This window comes from Eubalaena glacialis, chromosome 1, assembly GCF_028564815.1.
Source record: "Eubalaena glacialis isolate mEubGla1 chromosome 1, mEubGla1.1.hap2.+ XY, whole genome shotgun sequence".
NCBI lineage: Eukaryota > Metazoa > Chordata > Mammalia > Artiodactyla > Balaenidae > Eubalaena > Eubalaena glacialis.
In genome coordinates this window covers 233129224-233155328 of record NC_083716.1, presented here as the reverse complement: position 1 = coordinate 233155328, position 26105 = coordinate 233129224, and the positions used below count along the sequence as shown (strand labels likewise).

Below are 26105 nucleotides of genomic sequence, written 5' to 3'. Positions count from 1 at the left end.
GCATGCTTAAAAAGAAAAGTTACTTCTACCTGAGCCTTGGTTTTGCAATTGAAAAATCTTATTAGAAGGAAATCTTCACATTCTCTGAGGTGATCTTTAGTTTCTCTTCTTTAGTTTTCGTTGTTTGGTTTGGATTTCCTAAGCATTATTTCTTTTTTTCCATCTCCTCTCTGCTTTCTTTTATAAGACAAAGATGCTGTGGACTTGGCTTTCGCTTGGTTCACAGTGATTCTATGGCAATACATGTATTAAGTTTCTTTCTCCTAAGTCCACTGAAGTCTTTTTGGACTTGGAGAAAGCTTTTTAAGAAAGAACTTGCTCATTCAGCAGGATTTTCCTCCCCACCCCAAGCTCTGGTTCTGACCTGGAAAAAATAAGAGTGAGAAAGAGCAAGCGAATCCTGCAGCCCTGACGCTCGACTGCACAAACCACAGAAAAGAACCTTGCTCCAGGAACGTAATCACGGAGATTTCTGGCACCTTGGTCTTTCAAGAAAAATACATCCATCTGCTGGCACGGGGACCCATCAAACTAAATCCTGTTCAGCATGGAGTTCCCGATTCATTAGTGTTGGAAAGCCTATAGCGAGGCTGGCCGCTCCCACTGGATGACGCCTCCCTGCAGCGCCGTCTGTAAACCCCACAGCTGTGTTTTCACTTAAAGCCACTTCTCCTGACTCCATTGCACCTTGTTCCAGAGGCTCGTTCTATCCTCATTAAGGTTAAAAATGACAGGTCAAGGATTCTTCAATGCTGAAGTTTTACTCGCTCAGAAGAAAAGCCGCCTGTCTCCAGAGCTATGGTCAATCCATAGGGAAGCCTGCTCTTTAGTCAGGAGTCACAGAGGCCAACCTGGTTGGTTCATCCTGGGTTTGCCTCAGTCAGCAAGCCAGTCCCGGGAGAGAAGAGCCCTGACTCCTCCTGCCCGCCTGTCTGAGGGTTACTTCATGGCTCACCAGCAAGGCCGGGGCAGTAGAGCTCTGTGGGCCATGACTCCGCAGCACCTCTGCCTTTATCGCTGGGTGAGACCAGCACAGAAGAACTCATTCCCCTTCCCAGCACCTGTGTTAGCAGAATAGGTGTTCCCTTGCCCCAGCTTTCCTGATCAGGCCTTCCCTGGTCACTGGGCCACATTTTTACGCCCCAAATTCCTGAGAAATATGGCAATGGGGAATACAAAGCATGGTGAGCAAGTCTGCACGTGTCGCATGCAGAGGGATGGTGCAACCGATGTGCTCGACCCACTCAGAGCTGGAGCATTTTTGAGGATTTTCACAGCCAAAGAGGGTGACTTGTGTTGGGACATTACCAGACCAGAGCTATCTCTGCTCAGAGCTCTAGGGCTCAGGCCAACCACTCTTCAGGGACTGGAATTGCCCAAAGCTGCTTTCACAGGGAAGTGCCCATGTTGACTGTGGGAACTGCATATGGCCCCTCCACATGCATGGAGGTGGCTGTGCATCTTACAGAGAGATTGTCTGGGTCTCCTGGCATTCAGAATATATCAGTTTTGCAGCCTAGCCACCTACTTTCTAAAGCTTGTGGTCCTGCCCCAAACAGTGGAGAATGTCCACCTGCCAAAGCCTCCCACTTCAGCGCCTCTGCTACATAGTTTCCATCACACACACAGCGGACACAAGGGAAATGTGTCAGAAGCAGCCTAAGTGACAGGCTATCTGCTCACTCAGGCAGGTGGTCTAAGCTTTGTCCTTGAGTCAAGTTAGGCTACAGGGAAGTGACACCTGTAGATGACATGAGCTTGTTCACTAGCTTACTTGCCTTCCTCAAGCTGTGTTTTATCCTTCAACTTTCACCCGAGTTTATTTTAAGAAATAGCCTTATAACACCTCCTTCTTCATTGGCCACAAATGTAAAAATCTGTCCACTATAACACTTAATGCCCCCGATACCAAGCCTCATGTGAGAAACTGCTTTTAGTGCTAGGAAAAGTATCCCTTGACTTTCAGTGAGATTTGTTCTAAGAAATAAATAACCTTATGAAATCTGTCTCTTCCCCACAAAGCAGGAAGCTATTTCTGCATTTCTGATACTGAAGTCAGATAATATGATGCCCAGTCACAGGAATTATGCTCACTCTTATAGATGTCCTATTACTTCTGCCTCTTTTCCTTGGCTCTGATTTTCTGTCTTTCTTTCTACTGTATTCATTTTACTGTTTATTTCCTTTGTTGCAAGTCTTCTCAAATCCTTTTTGGAAACAGATGAGAGTATACATAAATAAAATAAGGTTCTTCAAAATATAAGCCAAACATACATAAAAATATGAGATCCAGGCAAGTTCGAATACAACTTGATTAAACAATGATCATGACGGTAGGCATTCAGTTCATGGAAGAAAGAAAACGGGCCATTCTCATACATGCCTCAGAGCCAGTGATCAAGCTGGCTCTATTCTTGAAAAAACAGGAGAGAACAGAATGATCTTCCAGGGAATTGGCCTCAGTTTCCAGGGACTTGAGGAGTTGAAGGAGTTATATAACCCCAAGCTGGGAGCCAGCAGCTCTGGCCTTGTCTCTGTTCTTCCCCAGACTCCGGGATGGTGTGGGGTTCTGATGGCCTTAGCCTTCCCACCTGTAAAATGGAGCTGAGTTCCACTATGGTCATCCTTGTGGTTTATTTTACGGATGAATGTGAGGTACTTTCTAGGTTTACTGGAAGAAAGCATCCATAAGTCCCTGCTGTATCTGTCAGAAGAAAAGCTCTGAAGATTTTAGGAGGACCAGCGCTCACCTCTTTTAATAAGAGGTGGCAGTGAAGAATTCCCCTGCATAATGCTGTGTTACGTAGCCAAGAGCAACTGTCAAAGTTCACGACGTGATTCCATGCCCACTGTGCTTCCTTCCTCCCAGATGAGGCCAAATGTCTGGACAACATATTCCAGGACAACATTCTAAGGTCCCTTCTGGTCCTGGGGCAGCCAATCTGCCCTACTGTCCTCCTGCTGCAACCAGCCTTCAAGCTGCAGCAGTGGGCTTAGCAGCACCTCCTGGCAAAAGATCACTGGCCACGGCCATCCAGTCACAAAATGCCTGTTGACCTGACAATGCTTACTGGATTGCTCAGAACAATCTGGAAGGGACACCTAGGAGGCCCATACCTGGGGTTACCGGAGGGAGGTTCCTACTCTCATCCAAAATAATTACTAGTGTCTTAAAGAGCCCTTTTCTTTTTGAACAATGTATCAATCTAATAGGTACCATTCTAACTATGGTAAAGACCAAAGAACATATGGGTATTGTGAACTTTAAAGAAAATACAGAAAGAAGCTTACAGCTAAGATGAAATGCAAAGATCAAAAAAATTAAAGAGGTTAGTAGAGGATATTAGAAAGGGCTGGGATCCAGCAAGAAGGAAAATGAACAGACTTTCTATTTGCCTTGCTAACTGAAACATCAGCTTTGGTAATAGAGAATCCTTGGATAATCTCGCATAGTTGAAAATCATTTAAGAAACTAGACACAATGTTAAATGTTAACAAAATAAGTTTCACAATAATCTTAGGGGAACATTTTCATTAAGCAGATATCTGTTTTCTCTCCAACCTTTGTATAATCTTTCTAGGGGCTCTGGGCTGGAACTCAGGGGACAGTCAGAGGCTCTCACACGGACCTTGGGGATCCTCTAGAATAACTGCCCGCAGCACTGGACAAGTTTTCTTTCTAGCACTCTTAAGAGTTCAAGCTTTTGCTGCGACCCTCCTGCCTGGGACATAGGTATTACTATACCAGAAATGAGCTCATTTCGCTTTCGAGTGGGTGTACCTATAAACAACAAGCAACACGGTAGAGAAGTAAAGGGTGTAGACACTTCAGGCTGGTTTTGAAACCTGGCTTTACTTCCTATGAGCTACACGACCCCTGGCAAGTTACCTTACCTATTTGTACCTCAGTTTCCTCCTCTGTAAAATGGGGACAATAATGGTACCTGCTTCATATGGTTGTGAAAATTAAATGAGGGGAAAGAAAACACATTATAACAGTACCTGACTACGGCAAACACCTGATAAATGTTCCTGATGTCATAAAGCTTAGGGTTATTTCTTATAATGAGTTGAGATCAAATTGAAAAAAGGACACACTGGAACAAGCTGACTGGGTGGGACTCAACAGTCCCAGATGTGATCACTCTAAAACCCAAGGAATTTCCACATTAATAGGGTTCAACTTCTTAACTGGAGCGATATTTGGGAAGCCACTTCTCTCCGCGAAGGACACACAGCAGGAGGGCACTCCACAGGAGGACACATGCTTCAAAGTGTCCCGTCTTCTTCAGCAGCCCTACCGGCGCTTGCGGCGGCTCGGTGGCCGGGCAGCCCTACTGTATTCCCAGGTTACCAGCTCTCCTGGGCTGCTTCCCACTGAAGCAGCAGGCAGGGAGGCCGTGGTGCCCCTACATGAGGCTCACTCCTCAACAGAAAAGCCTCCAAGGCCCTGCCAGGTTGGCAGATGTGCCTCAACATGGAGGCTGCCCAGCGCCTCTGCACTGGCAACAACTTGCCTGTTAATCTCCGCTTGGGAAAGGAAGAGGCCGCAGCGACCTGCTAGAGCATGGCAGAGGGCTGGCTTCTGACAGTCCGGATGTGGGAAAATTGCTTCTATCGTGGTCTGATTCTTCTCATTTATTCTCAAGTTGAAACAAGTCTCCAGCTGTATATTTGTTTAACTATCATACCGTCCAACAAGATTGTAAGCTTCAATAGAGAAATCCCAATCGATTACTGTTTCTGAGCCCCATGAACCTTTATTAAAAAAGAACTTCTAGGTGATGTAGGGGTCTGCAATAAGCAGCAGAAATAAGAGGTTCCATATTCAACCAGACACAGCACCAAGAACTTCACGTGCACAGGTACTATTACTGCCATTTTAAAGGTGAGGAAACTGACGTGCAGAGAGGTTAAGTAACTTGCCTGCCCAACCAAGGTCAGGTGATATAGCAATCAACACCTGGCAGACCTAGAAATGGAACCCAAACCCATCTAGCTACAGTCTGTGCATTTCTCACTGGGCCACACTTGCTATTTCTTCATCTATAAAGAGGGTACCAAGCTGGAAGCTGGGGGCTCCGACAATTTTCTTCTCTCCTCTAGATTCCAGCAGGCGTAGGACAGCAACTGGGGTTCAGAGAGTCAGTCTCTCAGGGCTCGCTGGCAAAGGTCTGACGGAAGAACAACTGGAATTTAAGGCAAGTCGCCCTAGCGAGAGGCTGCGCAGACGGCCCACCCAGCTTCAGGTGGAGAAGCCGGACCGGAGGAGACAGACGCCTGGGTGGGCCTGCCAGAGGCAGGGTCCTGCCGGCAGACTGGAGGTAGCAGGTAAGCCCACTCAACTGAGAGCAAGTGAGAGGAAGATGTGGACTGGCTCTGGTTTTCCATTTCAACGAACCTGCCCTCTGGTTGATATGACTGTCACAGTTAGGTAGTAGGAAGAGCAGAACTACAGCCAAGGGCTTCTGACCTCAGGGATTGCAAAAGAAGAAACGCCAGTCAGCTAGTCAAAATACTGGATAGCAGGAATAAAAACAAAACAAAGCAACAACAACAAAAACTAAGATTAATATAGGATCTATTAATATCCTACTGATAAAGTGTTGGGGACTGGAGAGCCAGCTTCCGTTATGTAGGCCAAGGGCCTCTGTCCATGACATCATCTGTGAAGTGAAAGCCTCGGAAGAGATACTGTCTTGGGCTCCTTCTGGCCATGAACTTTATAATCTTGTGGGCAAGCACTTGCTAAACACGCCCCCTGTGCTGCTCAGCACCGTGCCGGGCACCCCAGGAGGCACAGGGGAAAAGGACGGTCTAGGCTGGCAGAGATGACTAAGTCACACTGACTCCAGCGCTGTCGGAGCTCAGAGAAGTATCTCGTAGAGTGGCCTGCATGGAATAGATGAGGCCTGTGAGTCTGGAAGGACAGCAAGGATTTGAAAGACACAGATAGGAGATTCCAAGTAACAGGAAAAAACAAGACTTTAGCTCTCTTTGGGCACAGACCACACGGGTCACATCCATCACTGTATCTCCAAGAGTCTTCGACAAAGTAGGCAGTTAAGAAATAATTGTTGAGGGACTTCCCTGGTGGTCCAGTGGTTAAGAATCCGCCTTGCAATGCAGGGGACGCGGGTTTGATCCCTGGTCGGGGAACTAAGATCCCACACGCCGCAGGGCAACTAAGCCCGCGCGCTCTAAAGCCCGCACGCCACAACTAGAGACCCTGCGCACCGCAACTACTGAGCCCGCGCGCTCTAGAGCCCACACGCCATGATGAAATATCCCGCGTGCCACAATGAAGATCCTGCAACTAAGACCTGACGCAGCCAAATAAAGAAAGAAATATTAAAAAAAAAAAAAAAGAAAGAATTGTTGAAAGAATAAATGACCCAAACCAGAGAAGTAAGAATAAATACGTGCTGTTCTGTGAATATGTACAAGATTGGTCTGACTATAGAGCAGAGGGTACAACTTTGGAATAGATAAAATCACATTGATGATGGTAACAAAAATGAATAAGCACAGTAAATCTTTCTGTGCTAAGCACATTAATGTGTTCTATCGGTGGATCTCTGAACAACCTCATAGGGTGGGTGCTATTACCATTCCTACTTTACAGCTGGGGACATGGAGGCTCATAGATGTTGGGAAGCTTGCCCCAGGTCACACAATTGCAGCCCTGGGACTTGAGCCCAGGGGCCCTGACTCTCAGTTCAGCACTTTCCCATAAGATAACAGAGCCTTGGGTTACATCTGACAGAGGCTAAATCCCAGACCCTCTTCTAGTGTGTGTTCTCCTCCTAGGCCACCTGTAGCTTTATGATGTGGACTGCTTCCTGAGAGCAAGCAACTTCTGAGCTGAGACCTGGCCTTTTCCAGGTGTAATGCTGGCGTCCCACTCAGGTGAATTAAACAACCCACTTTTTGTTTTGAGATGATTATAGATTTACAGAAATAGCAAAGGTACAACAGGGAGGCCCCAGGTATTCTTTACCCAATTTCCACCAAAGGTGACATCTTACATAATTATAACACAACATCAAACCCACGAAACATATTGGCATGTTATGTTTGTCTAGTTCTATGTCATTTGGTCACACATGCAGATTCGTGTAACTGCCACAGCAACCTGGATATAGAACTGTTCCTTCACCAAGATCCCCCTTGGGCCACCTCCCTCTCCCCCCACCAGCCCTAAACTCTTAGCAACCACAACTCTGTTCTCCAGCTCTATCATTCTGTCATTTTAAGAATGTTATATAAATGGAATTACACAGTATTTTAAGATAGCTCTTCAAAGTCATCCTAAGAGTAGGACTTGATCCATTTGTTCAGATTCGCAGAAGAATATACAACAAGAGAAAGATAAAAATTAAGCAGAATAAGGAATGTTTCTATCCTAGTTCTGCCATTTCTAGCTATGTGACTTTTGACAAGTTATTTAACCTCAAGCCTCAGTTTCCTCATCTGTAAAAATGGGTATAAGGTTTAAGGATTAAATGAGGTAACATGTGAAAGCACTTGGCAAACGGCAGGTGCTCAATAAATTCTAGCTGTTTGTTATTATTAATAACAAGCCAAGGAAGCCTCTGTGCTTCTTTATAGAAAATCAGGCTCTTAACGGTCACAGACGATTAAGGAAATGACCAGCCAGCCCTTAAATGACCTCAGGTTATTCTTCTCTTTGCTTCCCAAGACTCCACTGTGGAAACAATCCGGGGACTTTTAAAAGGCGCTTCCCACAGGCATCTTCATGAGCACACCCTCATGAGAAGAAGCAGCCACTCCCCAGGCCAGATTCACTAGGGGGCCTAGAATTCTGAGAGCGGGACAAACAGTCAAGGGCTCTGTTTAGCAGAGAATGCGTCCAGAGGACAGCCAGGGTTTGTGCAGAGGCCTCCAGCAGCCCAGTGAGCACAGAGAAGGGGACAGTGCCAAAAAGAGGCAGGGGTCAGATGTGTGATCGAATTAGGCGCTGCATGGATACCCCACAAAGCTCAGCATCACTCAAAGGATGGATGTTTGAAGGGTGACAATGGCCCACACTACCCACGAGGTCACCTTTACTATGACTAGCTATGGAAATCTGAAAAAATCTCCCCCAAAATCCCCTATGCAAAGCCTCCATTATATAGTCGAGAGAGCACTTGACTTCGAGCCTTTGAGTAGCTGGGAACACAGCACAAATGGCTGGCCATATCTTAAGCAATATGCCCAAGGTCCATTGAAAACAGACAAAAATGGGTATTCAGGATCCTTCATGATTTATTGAAAGTGGCATTGTCTGTGCCTTTGCATGGCACCAGCAGGGGTGGGATTGAGGGCGCTCCTCCTGACGGCGGGGTCACCCCATGTGTCTCCTGTTCCCTTGGACTTTTCAACTCCCCTGGCTCGCATTCACTCACTCACTTTTTCTCCTCTGAAGTTAAAGAATACTGCCTCATCTATCACTGACATGTTGGGTTTCAAAAGGACTGGGAGTGAATTCACTTTTTTTTTTTTTTTTAAACAAATGAGAAGCGCTTGTCTGGGAAGAGAGAGGAGAAGGTAAGGGGGTGGGGGGAGGCCGAGAGCTGAGGATGGCTGCTCTCCTCCAGCCCCATGCCCGAGGGAAGCGCTGTCTGGCAACCTGGCTCACGGTGGGGGGACAGAGGCTTTCGTGCTGTGCCACGTGCCGCTGCTCCTCAATCCCCGCGTGCGCTCACGCTGTCTCTCTCACTAGCCTTTATGTCGTGTTTCTAGTCCTGCTTACTGTACTTTGGAAGGCACACGTGTTTCTGATGCTTCCGGGAACACGTATGTACCCTGAGTGGAGGAAGAACCTGAGGTGCGGTAGCAGAGGCACACCAGACTTCCGAGGCCAGCCACCTTGCGGCCTTTAACAGGATGGCGCCAGGCACCTCAAGCTCAGAGGGTCCCCAGCTGACGCCTGCTCTTCCTCCTGCGATGAGGCGGGGGGGGGGGGCACTCTCCTGGGTGGCACCACAGCCGCCCCGCTGCCCAGTCAGAAACCCAGGAGTATCCATCCATGTGCCCACCCCCCTCCCTTTTTGGGTTCTGATTCTACCTCCTCACTGTCTTTCTCACCTGTGGCTTCCTGTCAGCTGTATGACTTCAGGTTAGCGATCTCACCTAGATTACCACTAACTGGCCCCTTCTAATTCATTCTCCACAGAGCCTCCAGAGAGATCTTTCTAAAAATAAAGTCCTATCCCATCACTTCCATATGTAAAATGCTTCAATGGTACCAATTTGAATTCAAGAAAACACTCATATCTCAGGGCAGAGCAAACAAGGTCCTCCAAGATTGGCCCTGGTTCCACTTCCAATAACATCTCCCACTGCCTCTGTGAGCCCTTCCTGTGACACGGCCATGTCAAAGGCCTGCACATCCCAGAACATACCAAACCCTTGCACTGCTCTGCCTGGAACATCCTTGGAGAAGCCTTTTCCAACCTGCTCTCAAGTGCTCTCCTTCACTAGAACAGGAATCTTCTCTCGGCTCCTATCAGCCCAGCACGGAGCATGCTCTGGACCATCCGTGTCTTACCTGTCTTGCAATGACTGACACAAAGCGGATAATCAGTGCTGTTTTCTGAATACTTTTGCTGCACTGTATTTTCCCATGGATGAAAGATGGCAGGCCTCTACTTAGCTTGGCTGAGGTCGGTCATTTCACAGATTTCTATCAAACGTTAGCTGCACATCCTTCCCAGGCAAGCAATCCTTGGCCCTTCACCCACATCAGGCTTTCTTCCCACCACATTACACTCCAGCTGTTCTGAGGAAAACCCAGTTCCAATGGCAGTCACAACTAGCAAGCTGCCTTGTTGACTATAATTTTTGAAAGCCTCTTGGTTATGAGATTAAAGCATGATCGGGTGAGTCACCGACATGGGTGTTTGTGTGTAATCAACAAAGTCCTGGGCTTGGCATCAGTCACCGTCCTGACTTTGTGGAGCAGTCAGCAGGATTTATCTACAAAGTTCAGAGGTTATTCTCTTATCATCCTCACCCTCCTTTAAAGGATACAATCTTCAGTTTTATGCCAAGTCTTAAGCCAGAGAAGTCTACTATCTGTTTTAAAAGCCACTCCTGGGCAGCTTCTGATGCCCACACCTCCTTTCCAGATGGTTCCGAGAGGGCACCATGCCTGCGTAGGCCCCTAGGACTGACTCCATACCAAATCTACTCAGGTGTGTCTGTCTCTTTAATGGAACCGTTTTCTAAAAGAAACTTCTGGGGCTAGGAAATAAGTGGAGAACCTAAATGTAAATCTTAAAACTATAAAACTGCCAGAAGAAAACATAGGAAAATATATTCGTGACCTTGGGTTAGTCAAAGATTTCCTAGATGTGACACCCAAAGCACAATCCATAAAAAAAATCCAATAAATTAGACTTTACCAAAATGTAAAACTTTTGCTCTTCAGAAGAGTATAAAAAAATAAGCCAGAGAGAATGAAAAGACAAGCCAAAGACAGGGAGAAAATATTTGCAAATCACAAATCTGATACAGGATTTATATCTAAAATATAAAAAGAAATCTCAAAACTCAGTAATAAGAAACCAAAAACCCAATTAAGAAATGAGCAAAAGATATGAAGAGACACATCACCAAAAAAGATATGCAGACAGAAAATATGCACATGAAAAAGACGCTCAACATCATTAGTCATTAGGGAAATGCAAATTAAAACCACAATGAAACACCACTACACACCTATTAGCATGGCTAAAACATACAAGCAAACAAAAAAACCCTGATAATACCAAGTGCTGATAAGCAGGTAAAGAAACTGGAACTATTGTACATTGCTGGTGAGTGGTATAGCCACTCTGGAAAAGAGTTTGGTAATTTTTTATAAAGTTAAATATACACTTGTCATATGACCCAACCTTTTCTAGGTATTTACCCAAGTGAAATGAAAACAACCATCACACAAAACCCTGTAGGTAGGGCTTCCCTGGTGGCGCAGTGGTTAAGAATCCGCCTGCCAATGCAGGGGGTATGGGTTGGAGCCCTGGTCCAGGAAGATCCCACATGCCGCGGAACAACTAAGCCCGTGAGCCACAACTACTGAGCCTGTGCTCTAGAGCCCGCGAGCCACAACTACTGAGCCCACGTGCCACAACTACTGAAGCCCACGCACCTGGAGCCCGTGCTCCGCAACAAGAGGAGCCATCGCAATGTGAAGCCCGTGCACCGCAATGAAGAGTAGCCCCTGCTCGCTGCAACTAGAGAAAGCCCGCGTGCAACAACGAAGACCCAACGCAGCCAAAAATAAAATACATTAATTAAATAAATTAAAAAAATAATAATAATAAGATGGGGGAATTCCCTAAAAAAACCCCAAAAAACAAAAAAAAACCCTGTAGGCAAATGTTATGGCAGCATTATTCATAATCGCCCCAAACTGGAAACAACCCAAATATCCTTCAACTGAAAAATGGGCAAATGAACTGTGGAACATCTATACCATGTATACATTTATACTCTGCAATAAAAAGGAATGAACACTGATACACACAAAACACAGGGGTGAACCTCAAGTGCATGATGCTAAGTCAAAGAAGCTAGACTCAAAAGCTACCAACTGTCTGATTCCACTTACCTGACATTCTGGAAAAGGTAAAACTACAGGGACAGAAAACAGGAGTGGTTGCCAGGGGCTAAGGGTAGGGGAGAGGGGTTGACTACAAAGGGGTGTGCAGGAATTTTCTGGGGTGATGGAACTGTTCTATGTCTTGAGTGTGGTATGTGTAGCTTGCAGAACTGTATGCTAAAAAGAGTGAAGTTTACTGTATGTAAATTATACCTTCGTTGGGAAAAAAAGTAATTCTGGCTAAAAATGTGGCTGGTGGGTCTAGGGCTTAAGGTGTTAGGAGACTCTAGTGACCACAGAAGGAAGTTTCTCCCTCTCTCAGAAATGGCAAAGAAACGACTTGAGTTGATTGAACCCACAAGCAGTAAAACAAATGCAAGCTGACACAGTAATAAAACACCATTTCCAACCTACCATATTAACAAAGATTAAATGGAACCCACAGACTCTCAGTTTGGTGAGAGGCAGCGACAATGCACTATTGTTCCCTGCTGGGGAAAGACTAAATTAGTCTAACCTTTCTGGAAAATTATCCTGCAGCTTGTGTCAAAAGCTCTAAAAAATGTACATGCTTTAGGATACCTAGAAAAATGTCATTACTAGGTGATGGGTGACTGATGGCTATTTCGGGCTTACTTGTTAATTTAAAATTTTCATAACACAAACTTGTATTACTTTTTTTTTCCAAGATTTTTTGATGTGGACCATTTTTTTTTTTAATTAATTAATTAATTTATTTTGGCTGCGTTTGGTCTTTGTTGCTGCTCATGGGCTTTCTCTAGTTGCGGCGAGCGGGGGCTACTCTTCGTTGCGGTGCGCAGGCTTCTCATTGCGGTGGCTTCTCTTGTTGCGGAGCACGGGCTCTAGGCGCGCGGGCTTCAGTAGTTGTGGCACATGGGCTTCAGTAGTTGTGGCTCGCGGGCTGTAGAGCACAGGCTCGGTAGTTGTGGCGCACGGGTGTAGTTGCGGCGCACGGGTGTAGTTGCTCCACGACATATGGGATCTTCCCGGACCAGGGCTCGAACCCGTGTCCCCTGCATTGGCAGGCGGATTCTTAACCACTGTGCCACCAGGGAAGCCCTGATGTGGACCATTTTTTAAAAAGTCTTTATTGAGTTTGTTACAATATTGCTCCTGTTTTATGTTTTGGTTTTTTGGCCCCGAGGCATGTGGGATCTTAGCTCCCTGACCAGGGATCGAACCCGCACCCCCTGCATTGGAAGGCAAAGTCTCAACCACTGGACCACCTGGGAAGTCCCAAACGTGTATTACTTTTACAATACGACAATAAAAGTTAATAAAAAAGAGAAAGTATTGCAGAAAAATAGTTATTCCCTTTAATGCGGTCGTTCTAAGAATGTATTCCTGAGGAAATAGTCCAAAACAATTTTGATTAAGAATGCATAAGAATATTAATTGCAGTGTTATTTATAATAACAAAAAATGAAAGCCACCTAACGGTAGCCATGTTAGGAAGGGTTATGTAAACTGTGGTATGTCTGTTCAAAGGGAATGTTTTGTGTCTCTTATTTGAGTGACATGGAGTGTGATGCACGACTCTGCTTCCTTCCCTTCCTTGCTCACAAATGTTGCCTGCTCTCCCTGTGACTCCAGTACCAACTGCTGAGTGCTTCAAGACACCCCCAGTCTCGTCTCTTACCGCGGTGCTCCCTCCACACACCCAACCAGACCAGACCGCCCCTCACCCGCCGCTGCCAAGCAGTAGGGGCCCACCCTTCCTCGCCCCCGCACCTCCACTTCAAATCCTTCCCCTCCATCCAGACCCACCGGACGGATCCCAAATGAGGTGAAGTCTTTCCAGGCCATTGCTGCTGGTGGCCTGTACTGTAGCCCTTCCTGGGTTCTTCCCTGTTAGAGGCGGCTCTTCTGTGAGGACAGAAATGGGGCCTTTCTCAGCATCTGGGCACACGGTTAACATCCATTTGGTGTTACGTGTCAGCGACTGTTCTAAGTGTTTTATGGGTACAATTCATTTAACCTAACATCCCTATGGCATAGTTACTATTATCATCTCCGTTTTACGGACGGTTACCTCTGAAACATGTTACCTCATTTTACTCATGATTCTCTTAGGAAACTGAGGCACAGAAAAGTTAAAGTCACACACAGCTAAGCAAAAGAGTCAGGATCGGAGCCCAGGCGGCCTGTCCCAGGCCCATGCTCACAAGCTCTACACTCTCTTGTCACTGACTTGAAGCTGGTGGCCACAGGAGAGCTGAGTCTGGGCCTGGGGCAGAGTCTGGAGCAGAAGCATGTACCCCAAGCGAGTTCCGAGCTAGGCCTCTGGGCAAACAGGACAGATCTCCACAGGCACCAAGAAGGAGTCCTCGGCAACAAGGAGTCAGGAATCCAGGCCTGGGAGCCGGATGGCCAGGCGGGCGGAGGGCAGGGAGCAGCTCAGGCAGAGCTCTGCTCCCCTCTGAGCTCAGAAGTGTGCTCCTGCAGGCCAGCCGGGGAGGCGAGCAAGACTGCAGGCTTGGCTGGACGGAAGCTTGCAGGAAAAGCTAAGTCCCAGGACTTGGCTGGGGTGGAGGACAGGAGAACGAAGGGAGAGCTCCTTGTAATTCCCAGAGCAAAACTCGCTGTAGCAAATCAGGTTGGCATTCTCAGAGCTCAGAAACAGCTCCCAGTTCAAATGTACTTCAAAGCCAGTAGACTGTTATTCATTAGCAAACGTTCTTATTTAGGGGACTGCCAATTTAATGCTGACAAGCAGGTAAGAAACCTGCTGGGATCCCCTCCCTGGGTGTTGTCCTTCAGGTCTGCACTCATTTCCTCCCACTCTGGCACATTTCTTTTACCTCCCCCCCACCTCCACCCCACCGCCCGCCCCGGGGGTGGTGTGTTCAAAATTCAAGGGCAATTAAATACTTTCTAATTTGCTTTCAGTATTTGTAGTGTTTTCTTACAGCAAATTGCTAATTGCTATTTTGTACAGGAGAAAACTTTAAAAAACAGAACGACCTTGTTTCTCACTGACTTTTAACGTGGCCCCTTCAAATCATAGCTAGTGTCCCCGGGTAAAATACCAAAGCAGCCACTTCCACACTCAGCCCAAACTCAACGTTTCCTGTGCACCCGCTTGCTCTCTTTGTGTCTGTATTCTGTCCATGAGACGTTAAAGCTACTCTGAGGGCTGGGACCATGTTCTAATCTCTTTGTCCCAATATCTAGCACAGTACTCTGTGCCTAGTAGATATTTTTTTTAAATGTGAGAAATTAAAAACCTCAGTCAAAAGGGATGTTCTAAAGTTATAAAATACTTCTAAAGCTCTTAAATTCTCTTTAGTTAAAAATGTCTGTCACGTGCCATTTAAAATGGGAATGAAAGAAGTACAAAGCAAACAACTGTGTTATAATAATACCATTCTTTAAAAAGTAGGAATTCCCTGAGTAATAACAAACAGGGCCACATCTTCAAGTTCTATGGGCACAGTGTCCTTGAGCACCCATTGACCGTGGGGACATTTTGAGTGCCAGGAGCAGCTTGTAGCATGCCGCTTCTGTACCAACACCGTAGATTTATGAGTGAGAGAGAGGTTGCAGCGAAGTATCTGCCTTCTACACAGCTGATACTCAAGAACGCAGGCAGGGAGGGAGGGAAGGGAATAAAGAGACAGAACCACAGAATGATGCGAATGAAAACCCAGGCAGTGCGGCATCAGGCACCACCGGTAGGAGATACGTGGAGAAGGAGGCAGCCTGTCGGAAGCGGCTTCTGGAAGAAGTGGGGGGCCTGCTGGGGGGAGCCAAGTGGAGGCCAAGGCCATGCGAAGGCAGGGAAGGACGAGTGAGTACAGGAGACGGGTGGGTGGGAAATGGGGAACACCAAACACCGGCCGCATCACCGAGGGCCTCCAAAGCCAGGGGGCATTTGGATCCGATGGAACAATCCAGCAGCTCGCAAACGCTGGTCAGAGATCAACAAAATGAGAAAAACGTTTTCCACAAAGCTCAACCAAGTCAATGTGAGACTGCCCTGAACGGTGAAATTAAGTCTTCCTTTGTTTTGGTGCTAAAATGTTTTCATTTATAAAATCGTGGAGGAAGTAAACGGTAACTGGCTTTTAAAGAAAATGCTCTTGTTTGGCAAAATAAAACCTAGCAATCCTATATCTCATCCCAGAATAATAATGGAAATCTCACTATCCATGAAATCTGCTTAAGGAGACTGCAGGTTCTTGAGTGACAGGTGAAAGCAGCATTTGGGGGAACTCAGTCCGGCAGCGGAGTTCAGGACAGACAGCTAACAGAACAGCGGCAGAGCCCCCAGCTTGCAGAACCACGCAAATCGGAATCAACTGGGCCTGCCCCAAGAGGCAGTCATGGTTGAAATCTAAGCATCAGCTGCAAGGGTTCCTTTTCCCCAGTGCAGGTTTTACTAACGTCAAAGGATTCCATGTCTCTTACGTAGCTGTTTGGCTCACATTCAAGTGACGTGGGGTGTGACATGGGGGCAGGACGTGACGTGGGGGCAGGACGAGGATGTGCAGAGTGTCCTGTGAATAGAAAGGGGAGAGTCCAAGAGCTTCCTAATCAGGAGAACAATTACCCAAAAGCCAGGGTCCTGGAGGAGCCAAATCTGTTCCGTCTGTCAAAGCCACTTACCTGAAAGGCTCGCATCACAGAGAGAACGGAGGCACCGGCCACTGCCCCGCTCGACCCCCAGAAGTTTCTTATATATCATCTTGTCAGGGTGAGAGCCCTTTGTCTCACTTCACTGCCCCCTGGAAATGCTAGGGACTCAAGTTTGAATCATCTGGGCACAATCTCAACCCCAGCTGTGATGTGAGTTCTCTTCTCTTCTCAGACAGCGCAGCAGCAACTAATACAGAAACTCTGTCTTGTGGAAATCATTTCCATTAGAAGCAAAAGCAGGCTCTGATCAGAATTCACAGAGGGAGAATTAGGCTGGGGATCCCACCATGGTACACAGATCATTTCCATCTCACCATGGGGGAAGGGTGGATGGCGGCTGATGTTAGCTCACCCCAGAAGGACTCTTTTCAAGAGGCAGGTGGGGGGGCTTGGTGCCTTGCCCACCTTTCCACGCCGGCAAATCAGGTCTCCGACAAGCCTGAGCATCTCCATTTCCAGAGGGGCACACTGGGGGTCTCTTTGCCTTCCCCTGGAGAGCCTCTTTTGCCGGGCTCCCCGAGGGGCACAGCTTGGTCTGAGGATACAGAGGTGAACACAGAAGTGCTCAGGAAGCCTTAGAAGCACTGCCAGCCCCCTAAGGTGCTAAAGCTTCCTGGCTTCTCACACCTGTCCAGGCAGCTCCACCTTGAGAAAGTCCTCATTACAACCTGTCCTAAACCCTGTATGCCCTGGCAAGTAATCAAATACCCAACCCTTTTATTCAAAAGAGGAGGAAACCTCTCTGATTCATGATAAGCATTTAATTCTCTTACATAAGCGCACCTCTCCTCTAGAGCTACAGTCCTTCTCCCAGATCACAGCTGCCATCGTCCTTTTAAAAAGACCAGTATGTACAGAGATGCTTAAGAGACCTTGAAACACCCTTAACAACAAGCACTGGGCAGGGGCTGGAGATATAAAGGTGAACAGATGCTGTCCTTACCCTTAGGGAACTTACAGTTTTAGAGAAGGAGACAGGGAAGCAAATGGAAAACGACCAGGCAACATGAAAATGTGATCAAGACAGGTGACAGGTATAAATAAAGTGCTCTGGGAGCCCTAAGCGGGAGGGGGATGGATGGGCTGGCCAATGCAAGCTTCTCTGCAGCAGGATTTAGTTTCAGTCTTCAGCTTCCTGGAAACGAAGAAATGTTTACAGGGGCGGTGGTAGAGCTTTTCCCTTCTATAAGAAATGAGCCTGGATAATAGGCAAGCAGAAAGAACCAGAAGGCAAGTGAAAAGCTTCTAGAGGTGGAGTAGGAGCCACGCTTACTTTCTCAAGTTATATAAAAAGCAGTCTTCAGAGTTCTGCTGAGGATCTATTCTGGCCGTTTTGACCAAGAGCAGAAGCATCAGCTACTGGTCCCCACTGGCAGCCACCGCACTGGAGGGCACCTAGTAGTGAAGGCCACGCTAGGGCTCGGTACCCAGTATCCCCGGTACCCAGTTTGGTAGAGGGCACATTCCCCTCTCTGCCTCTGGCTACTTTCTGCTGCCTCTAATCACCCCACAATCAGAGTTTCCTTTTACAGCATTAACTTCTGGGCTGTTCCAAATGCTTGAACTGGCTCAAGCTGCCTTCTCTAATCCAAACTTTATCAGTAATGGAATATTTTGATCTCGGTCTGACTTGTGTGTCTATTTCTCAGTGGTTCAGAACTCAGAAGGGAGAGGAGTGTGATGGAACACGTTCCTTAAATCTCAACAGGGTGGGCAATCGGTGACCCTCAGCTCTTCTTCACCAATCATGTCCTTCACTTTGTTCACCATGTGATTCAGGGCTTCCCTTCCCAAGCAGCCTTCTTTCACTAATCCCACCCAACTAAGAACCATCAGGTTGGGTATTCCTTTAGCCCTGTGTCAACTCACTATGCCCTTGCTTTTATCTTACTGAAGTTTCTTGTAAGTACACAGAGTTCTTCACAAATTCACTAAGCAACTTTAGGGTGGAAAGTTTGTCTTCCACTGCCTAAGGCTCCTTCATAGAACTATGAGTAGTACTTGTAACATGATAGGAACTCAAGAAATATCTGTCCAGTGAGAGCCGGAAATCATGTCTGAGTCTGTATTTTTAACAACTTCCAGAATAATACTACCTGTATTCCTTCCAATTTTTGAAAATTATGAGTAATTGACTATGTGACATGCCTAAAGGAAGAGTGAGCACATGAAAAGTTTAGGGTTATAATAACAAGCTGCTCGGCAAAGTTACTCCGACACTTAATGATACAGGTTAGTTTTTATGCGTATGCTAACAAGCCACAAACAGTGATCAACTCACATAAGTGGGTGTAATTAGTGCTACTTATATACAACTAGGTCAAGTTTTCAAGCCTGTCTCTTGTCCACACCTTGGGATGCATAAATGTGGATTGTTTGCTCTGATTCCATATGAAATTAAAGTGTGATTACTAAACCAATCTCTCCTTCCAGGGAAAGATTTCAATACCCTCTGACTGGGAAGTCCTGTGCCCCATGTTCCCTGAAAGCTGGAGGCTGTGGCTGCTCCCTCCTCAGCTCCACTCTTCCCCAGAGCCATCCTAGATAGCCTGGGGGCTGAAGGGCTCAAGAGAGCACAGGCTCTTGGCTGTGGATTTATGTATAAATGAGATGAACAGATGAAAATGAAAATCTTGCTCATAATAATGAAACTGGTAACTGGGAAAAAGGGGAAAATTCTGACAGGGTGATAATTACTCTTTAAGCCTCCCTGATTCTAGAACTATCTCCATGGCTGACGTGATGCGCTGCCTGTCAACATTTAACCAGAAGCTCTGAACTTCTAGTAAAAGCCTTCCTGTACTGTTTACCATTACCTTAAAGAGAAGTGTAGCAATTCTTATGGTGGCAGAGATGACACAGAGCAACTCTGTTCTCTTTAGTCTTAATTCAATTGGATTTCCTTTTAATTATTCATGTCAAGCCAACCCAAACAATGCCTGACAGCTACACACAGGACTTGAGAGCAACAAAAAAGGTTAGTGAAGTTACAAATGTTCTCCAAGGATCTGAGACTACAACAATAGTTCTCAGCACCATTTCAAATACAATGGGTTTCTTATTGAGTCTAACGAGTAGAAAGAAGGACTTTGTTTGGGGCGGGAGATCACTCTCCAGTCTCGACTTCACCGAGTTTAGGAAGAAGCTCTGAACCACCTCTCTTATCATTTTACAGTTTAGGACCCTTATGAGTATTTTTTTAATAATGGCTAATGCAAATAGGAAGAGTCTATGCTGTAACACATTGAACAATAGGAAAGATGAAGAAAGAATCCAAGACCACAGTCACTGGGACATTTCAGGAGACCTAGTCTGACTCAAGAGAGAGAGAGAGAGAGAGAAAGAGAGAGAGAGAGAGAGAGAGAGACCGACCCCCCCCTCCCCCCACCACCCATGTAGGCAGAGAACTCCTGACAGGTATTTCCATCATAGGTGCCCTTATTCACAGGCTACTGGAAAGAGGATAAACTGCTGGGATCTTTCTGGAAAGGAATGTGGCAATGTTTCAAAATTCTTAAATATGTCCATATCTCTGACCCCATCAGCACAGTTCCAGGACTGTCCTAAAGAAATAACCAGAGATCACAATAAAGATTTATGAACATAGATGGCCATGGCACTATTTATAGTATCAAAAAATCAGAAACTAAAAATCCACAATTGGGGCAAGGTTAAATGTTTAAGAGCATATCCGTATGATGGAATATTACATAGGCATTATAAGGTTTTAGAAGAATTTTGAATGACATGGGAAAAAACTTATATAATATTAAAATGCAGAATATAAAAACTACATGTATGCTACACTAACCACTCCTCCCTCCTACCTGAAGTGGGAAATTCATAAGAAATCATAATATACCAAAATATGAACAAGAATATACTTTTGCTTTCATAATCTGATTTAAAGCTTCCTTTCTAAGGAAAAAGTGGGGACCAAAGGGGCCTAACTAAGAACAGAGTGGAGGAACTAAGAACAGAGCAGGAGGAAGTGTTTCTCGCCCTCCTGTGTGTCTGGTGCCACATGCCTCCCCACTACAGCTCATTTCTCTGCAGCTTAAGGACCACTTCGATGCTGCTGGCTCCCAAATGGCTACCTCTAGGTGAGCCCTCCTGACTGACCTCCAGACCTCTATGCCCACATGCTTATTCCACATCCCGACCTGTTCTGTCTCCAGCTGGCCCCTCAAACTCAACAGACCCTCAACGGAAGTCATCTGCTTTCTTCTCAGCTCTCCTATCCTAAGGTATTTCCTGCTCAGTCCGTGGTACTGCATCAATGCCCGTGCCTGAACCTGAAGCCCGACCCCCTGAGTCAAATCTCCTCCCTCACCACCCGCCCCCTCCCTTCCACATCGAATCAGGACAGTCAATTTGTCAAGGCTTCCCGATCCTCCTTCCTCGCTCGGATCTGTGATTTTCTCTCTCCCCAGGGGCTCGATCTCAGGTTGGGCCCTTGTCGTTTCTCTCTTGGAATATAAGATTCCTTTACTTTCTTCTTTCAGTCTACTCTCCATACTACAGCCAGTAAGCTCTTTGTAGAACACAGTTCTGATCACGTCCCTTCTGTATCTGAAATCGGCCCGCGGCTCCCCGAGCCCGTTCCTGCAGACTTCACGGCCTGGCCCCTGCTCCCTCCTCTAGCCGCTCTCTCTTCGCACGTCACACCACACGACCGGGAGCAACCCGACGCCGCCCAAAGGCGCCACCCCTCGCCCCTTCCACGCCTGCACCAGCGCTTTGCATGAAATGCCCCACCCCTTGCATTCGGAGCCTGGCTGGCCCCTCAAGTCTTTGAAGGCCTTGGTGTACACACTGCCCCTGCTGGGAAGTCTTCCCTGATCCCGAGACTGGGCCCATCCTCTCCAATGCAGTCTCACCACACTCTGCGACAGCTCTGTCGCAGCACTTTACGTTTTCTGTGTGGTCTGCCGGCTCCTTCACTACACTATAAACTTAAGGACGGGGACTGTTCATTTCCAGCACCTACCACATACTTGCTTTCCGTACCCAATAAATGCTTTCTGAAGACATGCTGAAGGGAGGACTCTATGACTAAGCAAATAGAGACCAAGTCTACAAACATATCCAACCACCTGATCAATAGCTTACTCTCGTGCTCAAGTGATGACATAAATAATAAGATCAAGGAAGAGCCAGATAGGATGATTATGCCCATCCTTCTGACCTTGCACCAACTATCATACTGTACAAAATTAAACAGCAGAGAGCTGGAATGCTCATTTCTTAAAAATAACTGCATTGTAGAGAAGGAACAGAAACATACTTAACTATATTTTTAAATGCACGATCCAACAAAACACGTTGCTACATACAGCGGCAGGGGGCAGGGGGCAGGGGGGAGAAACGCCATACAGCTTTCTGTGAGTCAAGTTTTGCAATGACTGTCTTCCCACCTTCGGGCTCCTACCAGATGGCGGAGCCAGCGTCTCCGCAGGTGGGCTCAGGAAGGCGGGGCGGATGGGATGAGATCTGACTGTGAAGAGGCTGCTGAGCTTGCAGAGGTGGGAAATTAAGAACCACTGCTCTTTTTGCTTCAGGCTAATTAAGGCTACCTGACTGTAAATAGGGTAAGGGAACTGGTGCTAAACGGATTCATTCCTTTACTTCTAGCCTCCATCTGGACCTGCTAAGCATGATACTAATCAAAGGAACAATTTACTTAATTGCATGAAACTATCCCGAGAGGTAACTCAGCGCAAGTGTTCTCTATTACCAGCCCAACTCCCCAGTGCAGTGGTGAAGGGCTGCTAAAAGCTGACTGGGTAAGAGAGCTGGATTTCATTTAAGCAGGGGTCAGCATACTGTGGACCACAGGTCAAATGTGGCCTACCACCCACTTTCTGTATGGCTCACGAGCTAGGAACGGTTTTCATATTTTTAAATGATTCACAAATAATCAGAGGAAGACTACTGTTTTGTGACATGAAAATTATATGAAATTCAAATTGCAGTGTCCTTAAAGTTGTACTGGGACACAGCCACACTCATCTGTTTGTCTGTCCCTGGCTGCTTTCACACTACAACAGCAGGGTTGAGTAGTTGAGACAGAGACCAGATGGTCTACAAAGCCTAAAATATTTGCTATCTGGCCCTTTGCAGAAAGTCTGCCGAGCCCTTACTTAAAAGGCTGGGCTAGGCCAAGGTCATCCATAATAGCATTCCACAGCAGCTTGGGTCCCAAGGTATCTAAAAATTGTTTCCACCAATAAGTTTACCTTTATGATCAAGTCCACTCAAAGAAACTGCCTGAAGTTTGGGCTTCAGAACCGTGCCAGGTGGGAGTCATATAAGATGAAGCTGAGAATTTAGTAAAGGCTGCTTTAGTTTGATGGAAACATCAGATTTTCTTCACTATAACTTTCTCTAAATTCAGAAAGTCAGCGGCTCAGCAGGAGTCATTCACATCCCCTGACCACCTGCCGGGGACGCCAGAAGTGGCACAGTTTCCCCGCAGTCGTGCTTGTTTCTCCAGAAGCCCTCACACAGAGGGGCCTCTAAGCGCTATCACCTGACTGAGCAAGGTCGGGCTGGAGAGAAAGCGCCGGAAAGCTGTAGGTGTCGTTTCCTGAAGACAGTCAATATTCCCTAAGAAGTTTTTGTTTGGGGGCTCTATTTAGCACCCCACTATCCTCCCTTGCTATCCTTTCTGAAGGCAACGGCCCAGGCACAGAACTCCAAAAGGAGCCGAGGCCTTGTCATCCTATCATGTCAGAGTCAGGCAGGGTCCTCTCCGCCCCTAGGAGGGAGCAGGCTACCAGGCGTGCACAAACAGAAGTGCCAGGGAGCTTGCGCACTCCCCCGACCCAGAGCAGGGGGGGGAGGCCTCTCACGGTTCCCCTTCCCCAAAGCTCAAGATTTGCATATCATTATAAGCCATTATGATTACTTTTACTACAAACACAAAAAAGTCTGGGACTCCCTTTATGGGAGTCTCCTTTTAAGAAACAGGAGTGACGTGTTATAAATCAATAAAATAACACAAGCATCTGCGTTCAATTCTAGATTTAACATGGCAGCAGAAAACAAGGGATATTATTCAACTCATCCAACCAAAAAGCACACAGAATGCACTCGGCACCTGCACTGACTTTCGGGGCAGTGAAACAAAGGAGCATCATTTCACTGAACTAGGACCTCTTAGAACTAGGTTCGCCCTCGAGGTAAAAAAGATGCTCGGAGTAGTCAAACCAACCTCGAAGGCAGTGCTTCGCAGTCTGTTTCACACCACAGTACATAGAGAACTTGCTAATACTTGAGCATACACTGGGTAAGCACACAGGACGGCAGGCAGGTGGTCCCAGGGGACTGGAGCCAGCTCAGGTGGCCCGGCGGCCTGAGGGTGCACTATCTCAGACATGGGCCAGGCAGCTCTGGCCGAAGCTGCTGCCTGCAATCACCCAGTGATCGAGTTGCTCTGCGTGTCTGTGGTCACTGTGACCTCCCAGCCAGTCTGTCCTCGACCTGACACACAGGCCCCACGCTGGTGTCCTCCACCTCACTCATTCTGGAGAGCATCACAGTAAACTGATTTCTTGGAAAGGCAAAACTGCTGGCTTAGCAGGTTTATTCTGCGTTCAAGGGCGTACAGCGCGACACAGATGTTGTCCCCTCTCACAGAGGCCTCTCATAGACCCTCTCTAATTGAGGCTAGTGTAGGAGGACATATTTTTTTTAGGACTGCCACCAAAAATGCGGACACAGTGAACTGGGGGCAAAGAAAGCATCAGAGAGCAACTCCAAACAGCAGGCTATGCCAAAAGCACTGAGGAAAAACGGATTTTCGTGAGGGCAAATGCAGGCAGTAGGCACAGGAGAACAAACGCAGGGACTGCTGAATGGGGCCATTTAGCTGATTCATAAAGGATCTTGCCAGTGTCCCTTGCTACAGCAGATTGATGTGCTCCTTCTTCTAAAGCTGTGGTCCACACACTTGTTTTCTGGGGAACCAAGGAATCAGCTCCAAGGATGCAATTCCATTATTTTCAAACCTTAATTAACTGGAACCTAATTAGGACTTGAAGGGTTTTTTTTTCTCACTTTGAAGGAAAACTTTTCTCTCTCAAGTCAGCATGGTGTAAATGGAGGAAAAGCGAACAAAGAGTGGGCTATCTGGATTTCTTGCATATAAGCAACTCATCTAACCTTTGGGGACTTCAGCTTCTAATCTATAAATCAAGAGGGCTGATGAAATACAGGTATCTAAAGTTATTTTCATTGGGACTGACATATACACACTACTATATATTATAAAAGAGATAACTAATAAGGACCTACTGTATAGCACAGGGAACTCTACTCAATACTCTGTAATGACCTCTATGGGAAAAGAATCTAAGAGTGGATATATGCATATGTATAACTGATTCACTTTGCTGTACAGCAGAAAGAAAACACTGTAAATCAACTACACTCCAATAAAAATTAATTAAAAAGTTATTTTCAGCAATAAAATTCTGACTCCAAGACATGCCAACAGATCAGTATCAATCTGAAACTGTGATCATTCTTCTACCCTGACTACCACTCCCCTCCTAATGCGAGTTGAGATTGCTGATGGTCTTTTACAGTGTTTAGCGTATTTAACATATTTAATTCAATCCAATTTTATAACAATCTGATGGGGAAAGGTTTCTAAAATGGTATAACAGAACCCTCTCATTTGATGTGCCTGAAGCAGTGGTGGGTTAGTTTTTCCAGAAGCTGGCTAAAGAGGGGAATCATACAGAAGAGATACATACATAACTAGACATTTGTTTTACTTAATTTATATAAATCTACATTCATTCACGTTTAGAAAAAATGTAAATCTTTTTGAAAAGGTATGCTAATTGGATTTCTACATACTTTTTTCTGATAAACTACTCATAATTCATAGTTTTTGTTTCGTTAAAAGAGAGTGAGAGCTTAGACATCTGCAAAGCAATCTCAGTACAGAATTCCTCCTGAATTTTATGATCTTTTCCCCCACTCTTCTACAGTTGTCACACCCAAACAGCAGAATTTTTGGAGATTCTTCTTCATCAAGTGTTTCCAAACAATTTAACTTAGTTTTCACAGAAACACCAGCTTTCAAAAAATGTTCTTACTTGATCAGTTTACCTAATATTCAGTTAAACCGCATAATTATAACAACACGTACAACTGGCGTAGCCAGGATGGGAATAAAGAGGGCTGACTCTTGATACACACAACTCCTCTGGTGGAAGGGAGCACAGCCAGCGCGTGCAGCACACCGTGGGCACTGGTCACCGTGTCGGGCAGAAGGGGCGGCGAGCACTGGCTGAGAGGACCATGGGGCGGCCAGGTGAGGAGTCCAGGGACGCAGGTGGAGAGGCTTGTGTAGGGCCTGGGAAGAAGGGCAGGGCTGGAGAAACTAATTTTGGTGTCATCAGCATCCAACTGGTAATTAAAATCATAAGAACACAGGAATTCATTCAGGGAGGGAGTGTGGATAGAGAAAAAGAGGGTGGGGTAGACTCCAGGGAATGCCAACCGTAAAGGGGTGAGCAGAGGCAGAGGCTCCTGCAAAGGGACCAGCAGGACATGACTAGAGATGTATGAAGAGAAGCAGAGAACCAGGAGGTGAGCTTCAAAGGGCCAAATGCAGGACAGAAGTCCAGGAAGCGTCCACTGAGAAGCGTCCTTGGATTTACAACCAGGCAGCCGCTGGTAAGTGAGAATGAGGTTCACACCCCGAAGAATGATCTCACTAAAGCAAGGAGAGGAGATCCTGCAACCTCTTCCATGCCCGTGACGCCTCTCCCACTGGCTCTACCATCTCCTTCAGCAGCCACTCTGCCTACTGTCTCCC

At 46.5% G+C, this 26105-nt stretch overlaps 1 protein-coding gene across 8 annotated transcripts in view; it reads right to left on the bottom strand.

The window, feature by feature from the left end:
* The window catches only part of DIS3L2 (DIS3 like 3'-5' exoribonuclease 2), a 378405-nt gene that overhangs the window by 46735 nt on the left and 305565 nt on the right, over nt 1-26105 (bottom strand). The window lies entirely within an intron of this gene.